Genomic DNA, 9,239 nt, shown 5'->3' on the forward strand with positions numbered 1-9,239 from the left:
TTTTCTTTTTGATCAATGAGTTAAAGATTGGTGGTTAGCCTTGACATATGAGGGGCTTAACCTTCCTTGATTCAAATCAAAGTCATCATGATCAAAGATAAAGTGAATTGCTTTGCATTAAGGATAGGTTGCTTCTTGGTCAAGCAAAAAACCTAAATCAATACAAGATCATTCTTCTTTTCTTTTGGCATGACAAGTTGTAGGAGCTTGGCTTACTAGTCATGGTATCTAACTTGTGTTTGTTGCCTATAGTTTTATTGATCGGCCTCAGATAGTTGTGACTACTACATTAGTCAACTTATGATTGCTTAACATAGCGCTAAATTGCCTTATGGCACACTAACACTAACTACTAATGACTAAATTTTAATTCAAGCCTTTAATTCTTGCAATTTACTTTAATTCAATTTAATTTCTTGCACAATAATTCACTTGATTTTTCCCCTTTGCTCACTTGAGCTCATGTTTATGTTAATGCAATTTGCCTTTTGCTCACTTGAGCACATTATTGTGCTTGTTTTGTTTTGTCTTTGTGAACCCAATGCAAATGGACAAAGGACTTAGATTTTACGACCTTACCTATGCTAATGGAGTTTGAAGAGAAACTAGGCCTCATGCCTTTAGAATTCTTTAAAATTGTCAAAGAGCAACTAGGCCTCATGCCTTTAGAATGCTTAATCTTGAAGATGAACTTGAAAGGACTCCTAATTCTAAACTCACTCTTGTCCATTCTTTATTTGTATGTGGAACTTTTTGATTTGTGTGCTCTTGTGTGCTAGGGATCCCAAAACTTGCCAATTAGAAGAACCATTATCATGGACATCCAAGATAAGAGATACAAAAGCCAATTGGAAGATTCCTAGGAGCTTGGTTGATATTTGCTCGATTGGTTGAGTTGTTTGCTTATTGCTTGCTAATTATAAAGGAAAGGGAACAACTTGGATCATCATTATGATCTCAAGAAGGGAACTCCAATGTGGTTTTATTTCTCTTCCCTCATCTTTGGATGTTTAGGACCTAGCCATTATCTTCTTCTCTCCACTCTAACCCAAGCCAAACTTTTTGTGCAAACTTTAACATTGTCTTAAAAATTAGAAACCTAAGCATTATTCTTTTGATTTTTCAAACTCTTTTCATAACACTTATTTTGAATTGAATCCGTAAGTCAACTTTGACCTTATTTTTTGAATACTTTTCATTTGTAAATACAACTCACTCAATTGTTTTGTGGTTTCAATGGCCACTTTTGTCAAAGGTTTTCATAAACATTAGCTATTAGGTTTGAGTTATCCTAGAGGTTGATATAATACTCACCTATATCCTTAGTGATGAACTATAAGTCTTCCATGCTTATTATAGGGTTAACCCCTCACTAGCATGTTAAAGCTCTCCTCACATGGTGGATTTGTGGTTTTAGGTTGAGTTTTCTCCCTTTGATAACAAAAGACCTTAAGGCTTTTGACCAATCAATTCACCAACTGCTTTTGAGATTTTTACCTCGAACTATGAGGTTTTGATCCTAATCTTTTTTAAGATGGTACGTAGGCAATGGGTTTATCCATTCAAACACAAAATTGTAAATAAATTGTATATTCTTTTCTCATCTCCCCAATCATGTTTGCACAAATATTTTAACGAATACCAACCTACATTACAACATTGGTGAAAAGGGATCCCTTAGAGTACTAAGGATGTTTTGGGTGCTTAAAACCTTCCCGTTGCATAACCAACCCACTTACCCAGATCTCTGACATTTTTATTAGTTTTTGATTTGATAAAACTTCTCGGTTTTTGTTCGCTTTCTAACCTTTCCTTTGGATAAATAGAAGTGCGGTGGCGACTCAAATTGTATGATTTAATTTTGATTTAGTCAATAAATCTAAAGGTAATGAATACCCCGCTACAGAAAAGTGGCGACTTCACTGGAGATCATTTGCCTAGTCGGTTTTGCCTACTTTTTACCTTTGTTGTATTGTATGTTATATTTATCTTGTGATGTATGAATTGCTTGATATATTAATTGCTTTTGTGCTTGGTGGTCTCTTGAGAGATGAGTTCTATACCCGAACTCGAGTGCACTTATGATAGAAGAATGGCATAATCTTGTTGAGTTGTGTGGAGGTACTCCTTAGCAAGTTGACTTGCGAGCCCATTCACTTGGTGGAGGTTATTTTCGGATCAATAATGTCACACGAGTAGTCGTGGTTAGGCATTACCCTTTCCAATATATGCCTTAGAAGCTAAGGACCTTAGTTTACAAAGCCCATCTTGGCCTATTTTTAGGACATAGTGCGAAGATCGTTCAAGTGTAAGATATGATACGACCGTTACGCGATACTACACTCATAAGAGTCTCTCTTGAGAATATTTTTGGAATACAAGTAGTCATTTATCCGATAATATCCAAAAGATGGGATGATGACCATGGGAACCTCTTGTAGAACATGATTGTCAGGTTTAACCATAGTACACTCCCTTTGGGTGGTTCTTAACCGAGACTCCATGCTCGTGACTTGCAACAAACCCTTGATTCATGGTTGATCTGTTCTTGTGTATCCTTAATATCAATGGAACTTGGGTGTTGATAAGGTGTAAACCATAATCCACCAAACTGGATGATTGATATTAAGGATGACTTGATCCATCCCATGACCTTTGTGTGGTGTGATTTGCTTGATCCTTGAGTGTGATTGTTGCATCCATGCATTCATGTATTCATACACATCCATATCATCAACAATGAGAAAACTTTTGACGAACTTAAGAGGTCTATTTCTAAATTTTTAGACATGGATAAGCAAAGAAGGAATACGAAGAAGTACAGTTTCAGACAACCCGACTTGAAAGAGTTTAGGAGTTTGACATCCTATGTATTAGATCCCTTGGAGTTCAAGGCTCGTCATGGGAAGCTTCTGTCTATTCTTGCTACTCAGGTGGATGAAGGTCTGATGAGTGTGTAGGTGTAGTTCTATGATCCCTTGTACCGTGGCTTCACATTTTTGGATTTCCAAAACTTACTGACGCTTGAGGAGTATTCCCATCTTGTGGGTATACCTATTCTAGATCAGTTGTTGTCCAGCGGCTTGGAGAGAATTCCTTCTTCTCAAGAGATTGTTGATTTGTTGCGTATAGATGAATCTATTGTTGTTGCCCATATGATTATCAAAGGAGGAATTCAAGGTATCCCTTCTGATTTCCTCATTTCTCAAGCTACTATGTATGGCAAGGCCGTGAGTGAGGACGCCTTTGAGGCCATATTTGTACTTCTCATCTATGGGCTAGTGTTATTCCCCAACATCGACAATTTTGTGGATGTGAACGCTATTAGGATTTTCTCTACTCTTAATCCCGTTCCGACTCTGTTGGGTGACACTTATTTCTATTTGCATATGAGGAATGCAAAGGGTGGTGGTACCATTGTGTGCTGTTTGCCTCTGTTGTACAATTGGTTTATTTCGCACTTGCCACAGACGCTCGCCTTCAAGGAGAACAAAGGATGTCTACGGTGGTCCACGAGGCTTATGTCTCTCACTAATGATGATATCTTTTGGTATAACCGTGTCTATGATGGTGTGTAGATTATTGACTCTTGTGGTGAATTCTCCAATGTGCCTCTTCTTGGTACATGTGGTGGGATTAACTACAACCTTATTTTGTCACGTCGTCAGCTTGGGTTCCTCTTAAAGGGTAAACCTAATAACATTTTTTTAGAGGGAGTGTTCTTTCAAGAGGTTAAAGATCCCTAGAACTTGAAGGGAAGGATGGTCCGCGCTTGGCGCAAGATTCATAGGAAGGGAAGGAAAGAGCTTGGTCTGAAGAATTGTATTGCTTTGGAAGCCTATACCTCGTGGGTTAGGAGGAGAGCTTATAAGTATCGTATGCCCTATGATTACCCAAGACCTACACCTATGGTTATGGTTGGGCCTTCAACCCTCGCTAACCAAGGAGTAGAGGAGTTGAGAGATAAAGACCATTCACGTGCTTGGGTCTGTGAGCGAGAGGAGCTACTTTAGCATCTTAGAGATAAGGATGTGTTGATAGAGTTTCTGGAGCATCAGGTTATCGATGAGCCTGATGATGTGGTTACTTCTCTTATTCCTCAGTCTTCCAGGTTTTGGAAGAGGAAGTATGATCCACTTGCCAAGGAGAAGGTAGATATGGAGACAGCCTATGAGAGAGAGGTGAAGAGACTTCGTGCAGCTTATCTTCCGGTCTCGAGAGCTTTGAACAATTGTTTCTAGGGTTCCATAGGATGTTCATTTTCCTTCCCTCTTGTATTGTATTTGGTTACCAAGATTGTACTTCTTTGGTGTAAATTTTTTTCACGATATTATTGATATGATTATTCCATTATATGTCTCAATGATTAATATTTCCAAATATTTGCAAATAGAACTCTATAAGTTCCTCTGATTAAAAAATAAAATCATATGCACAAGCATTGCATGCATCATGTGCATAAGTAGGTTTTGTTCCAAGGCTTCTTGTTCAGTCGTCTAACTCTGTGTTCTTCATTTATTTTAAAGACAAGTTGACACACCGGTACTATATCATAGCTAACTAATCAAAGTTAATAGATCACCTAGAGCAAGAAAACAGAGAACTAAAGGAGGAAGTGGCAAGACTGAATGCCCTGATGGAGTCATTCTTGGCCTCCCAAAGCCAGTCTTCTCCAACGCCTTCAACTCCTCCCCAGAGGACGGTCATTTCTGAGATTGCTGCCTCTACCGTGCCTGCTTCCAGTGCTCACTTGGCGTCATCTTCTATGCCATCCGGGTTTCCCTGGGGGATGCTCGCCAACTTTGTTCCTGAGGGTCTCGCCCCAACTTTTGCTTCTCTGCCAGCATCTAGCCCGGTCTTTGCTGTGCCACCTCCAGTCGTGCATACTTTGTCGAGAGTAGATGATGCCATTTATCACTCTGAGCCATCTGAGGGCCCAGATGTCTACGAGAAAATGGATTCTATGAATGATCAATTCCTTGAGCTACGCAAGGAACTCAAAACTCTCAAAGGGAAGGACCTCTTTGGCAAATCTGCTACTGAGCTTTGTCTCCTGCCTAATGTCAAGATTCCTGTCAAATTCAAAGTGCCTGACTTTGAAAAGTACAAAGGAAACACTTTCCCGCTCAACCATCTTACGATGTATACACGCAAGATGTCGACTCAGACCGATAATGATCAACTCCTAATCCACTACTTCCAGGACATCCTGTCCGGTGCCGCTTTTAGATGGTACATGGGTCTAGATATTGCGAACATCCGCTCCTTCAACGACCTTGGTAAAGCCTTCGTCAAGCAATACAAGTACAATGTTGATATGGCTCCCGATAGGGACCAACCGAGGGTCATGTCCCAGAAGGATAAGGAAACTTTTAAGGAGTATGCCCAGAAGTGGGGAGAATTGGCTGCACAAATTGTGCCTCCGCTAGAAGAGAAGGAAATGACCAAGATCTTCCTGAAGACCTTGAGTTCATTCTACTACGAGCGGATGATTGCTAGCTCTCCTTCTGACTTCACCGAGATGGTGAACATGGGGATGCGTCTAGAAGAGGGAGTCAGGGAAGGGCGCCTGACCAGAGAATAAGGCTCTTCTGCCAAACGTTATGGGGAGTTTGCCAAGAAGAAAGATGGTGAGGCACATGTTTTGACCTCCCATGTCAAATCAAGACGACCCTCTATAAAGAGGAAGACTGTGCGTCCTGCCAGTAACCAGCACCAGGTGGCTCATATAGCACCTGATTTCAGAGAGAACCAGCATTATCAACATCAGAACCAGTAATAGCAACATCAACAGTATCAGCAATAACAACACTGTCCTCCACAGCAGGCCTACCAGCCTCGAAACAACAATCAAACCAACATGAGCTATGATAGGAAGAGGGTCAGTTTTGATCATATTCCAATGACCTATGCTGAATTGTATCCTTCATTAATTGAAAGGAAGATGATCACTCCACGTGACCCACCTGCTATACCTACCAACCCTCAGTGGTGGTATATGTAAGACCCCAATTTTGACCCTAAGATCCCTCATGGCATCATAACATTGCATTTGCATAGCCTCAAGGATCATAAGCATCTTGGTTCCCTTTGCCTTTGGGTGGGACTCATTGTGATTGGTTTGAGATCACCAAGCATGCTTGAAATATACATCATTGTTTCTCTTACTTTTGTTTACTAACCAAAAGCACAAAAATGTGTCACTAACATCTTTTGTTTGAAGCTTGAGTATCATCCAAGACACTTTGTGGGTTCTATTTAGATGATCAGTCAACACAAGGGAATGGCTTGAGATACTTCCAACAGGTTCAAATGGGGTCTATTCGTCAGTCAAAACGTTAATCTTGATAGAGCAAAAGTTTGTTCATGAGCTGTCATGCTCGCTAGGCGAGCAGAATGGGTCGCCTAGCGAGTCCCAAGAAAAGCCACCAGAATCACCTACGCTCAGAGGAATTTCTTGAACTGTCATGCTCGCTAGGCGAAGCCCACGTGTTAAAACAAATAAATAAATAAATAAATAAATAAATAAATAAATAAATAAATAAATAAATAAATAAATAAATAAATAAATAAATAAATAAATAAATAAATAAATAAATAAATAAATAAATAAATAAATAAATAAATAAATAAATAAATAAATAAATAAATAAATAAATAAATAAATAAATAAATAAATAAATAAATAAATAAATAAATAAATAAATAAATAAATAAATAAATAAATAAATAAACAAATAAATAAATAAAAATAAATAAATAAATAAATAAATCAATAAATAAATAAAATATAACAAAATTTTTGGACTTGGGCCTCTCTCATTTGAGCCCACAGGTCCACAAAATCAGGTTATAAATTCAGAGTTTCAGTGAAACAAAATTTCATATTCTATTCCTATTACCCTGGCAGGAAAAAGATAGTGAGAGAAGAGCTAACAGAGTTCGGAGCAACCTCCAGAGACTGAAGGGAACTCATCGACAAAGAACCAATTCCCTCTCATATAAACCCTCAGATTGCTTTGCAAACCCAACCGGGCAATTCAATTTCATCGGTCTCTCCAATCAGGTTTGCCCTTATTCCCATTACTTTATGCTTTTAATTTGAATGCTCTGAATATATGAGGTATTATGGGTGAATTTGATACCCTTTTGATTCATGTGTTTGACAAGAGGTTTAGGCCTCCTACCCTTGGTTGCTTTTTGTGAATTTTAATGACATGATTCATGTGGTTACATTTTGATTTGGGGGCAACTCTTGATTACCCTATCCTGTTTGCTCTAACCTGTTTTGTGTTTGTTATGGCATTGTTTTCACCTAATTCCGTCATATTACTCTAACCTGTTTGTTGAGTTTTTGTGAGGGCTCACATACTCTTGCAGGGATAGCTTGCTTGGTGTTCCACTTTATTTGTGGGGGGTACCACCTGGAGGTCTATTCCGATTACCTGTACTGACTCGCTTTCTTTGATGGTGTTTAGTATGGAAGAGTCTTTGGGTTTCTTATTTATCTAATTGCTGTTACCACTACGCCAAATAAGGGAAAAGAGGGCGCTTTTTTTGGCCTATAACAGCGCTTTAAAGCGCCCTCTAATCTGGCGCTGGCATAGGTAAAGACAGCGCTTTTTTTTCCTGGTGAAAGCGCTCTCTAAAGTGGCTCTTTAAGCCCTTTAAGGGCCACTTTAGAGGGCGCTTTTTAAAGAAAGCGCCCTCTAAAGTGGAAACTTTTAAGGGTTTAGAGGGCGCTTTTACTGGAAAGCGCCCTCTAAAGTGGAAACTTTTAAGGGTTTAGAGGGCGCTTTTACTGGAAAGCGCCCTCTAAAGTGGAAATTTAAAGGGTTTAGAGGGCGCTTATTTCGGAAAGCGCCCTCTAAAGTGGGTGGTTATTAAAATTTTTTTTTTTAAAAAGCGCTATATTTTTTTATTTATTTTAGACAACCTGTATATTGAAGCAGTACACCTAAAACTGTATAATTTGAAGCCCTTTTTCACACATTGCATTCAACAAGCCTTATATACAACAATCCATACATATACAACAATCCACTGATATATAATCGTTTAACTTCTAAAGATTCTAAATATACAACCAATTCATAACTTAAAAAGAAATAAAACTAAGTAGCAAAAGTATCTCTGAGATGTATGTTTTTTTTGCTAGCCGCAGTCTTCTTAGGGTCCGCTTCCTGACTCGAAGTTCATTTCTAGCAGCCATTCCTCGCATGCCGGTTTGAATACAAACAACTTTGGAATAGGTAGTTTTATAAGCACATGTCTTCAAAGATACACTACATTTTATTTTCGGATCAATCAAAGATATATTACTAGATAGGAAGATAAAATAGGAGAAAGTATCTTTCAAAAGGAAACAGAGTTAAAGAAAAAGCAACATTTAATACCATCTAGACTAACCTGTTTATGTTAATGTACTGTGCCAAATTCTTTGAAAGTATAACAAGTGAACCAGATGCATGTCGGAAATACCTAAAAACAAAATAAATCAATTGAGATGAGATACACATTGTAAAAAAAATATCCAACATGCATTTTCCATCAGGAGTTATAACTTTTAATATCATAGAGATGAGTATGCTGAAGTTAAAAATTATTTGTTGCCTCTAATATATGTTAGTACTTGGCACTGATGTGATATATTGTGAAGACTGAAGATCATTAATTTACCCATTCAATAAGATTTGGTTTCAACAAATAATATATTAAGCCATAATCACATTGAAGATCATTCCTGAATAAACAAAAAAAATAATAATCACCAAATATTTTCTCATCTAAATGGTATTATTACTTACGATTTTTCATCCCCAAATTTCCACCAATCAGGTTCATACCAAGGCTTTCCCCTGGAAAAAAAAGGATAAAATACAGAGCATATAAGTTGAATACAAAATCACAATTGAAAAGGTCAAATTTGTAAAAAAATTATGAAACAAAATGATATTGTAGTTATGAAGGAGAAAATAACATGCGATAAAGAAATATAATTGTACTAAGAAAAGATTAAGTACATATCAATTCAAAATAGAAACTTTCATTACTCATTAGAAATTAAGATACTGGTTGGGAATATCTAAACACCAGGGAATGCAAAATTTATTGGCAAAAATGAGACATGCCTAAAGACTTGCAAAGGGATGAAAATTAAGATAATCAGTTACATCTACAAATGTGGTAACTTCAAAGTATTTACTGAAAAATAAAAATCTACAGTAATAACTCGACAA

At 37.6% G+C, this 9,239-nt stretch overlaps 1 long non-coding RNA gene across 1 annotated transcript; it reads right to left on the reverse strand.

Annotated features, from left to right (window-relative positions):
• Window positions 1-8,268: 8,268 nt before the first annotated feature.
• Window positions 8,269-8,994, reverse strand: LOC127097973 (uncharacterized). The gene is made up of 3 exons (XR_007793246.1): window positions 8,808-8,994; window positions 8,410-8,481; window positions 8,269-8,285 (listed from the first exon to the last, which is right to left on the reverse strand). It is a non-coding gene; the product is annotated as an uncharacterized LOC127097973 (long non-coding RNA).
• Between the last annotated feature and the right edge of the window lie 245 nt (window positions 8,995-9,239).

Source organism: Lathyrus oleraceus, chromosome 6, assembly GCF_024323335.1.
Source record: "Lathyrus oleraceus cultivar Zhongwan6 chromosome 6, CAAS_Psat_ZW6_1.0, whole genome shotgun sequence".
NCBI lineage: Eukaryota > Viridiplantae > Streptophyta > Magnoliopsida > Fabales > Fabaceae > Lathyrus > Lathyrus oleraceus.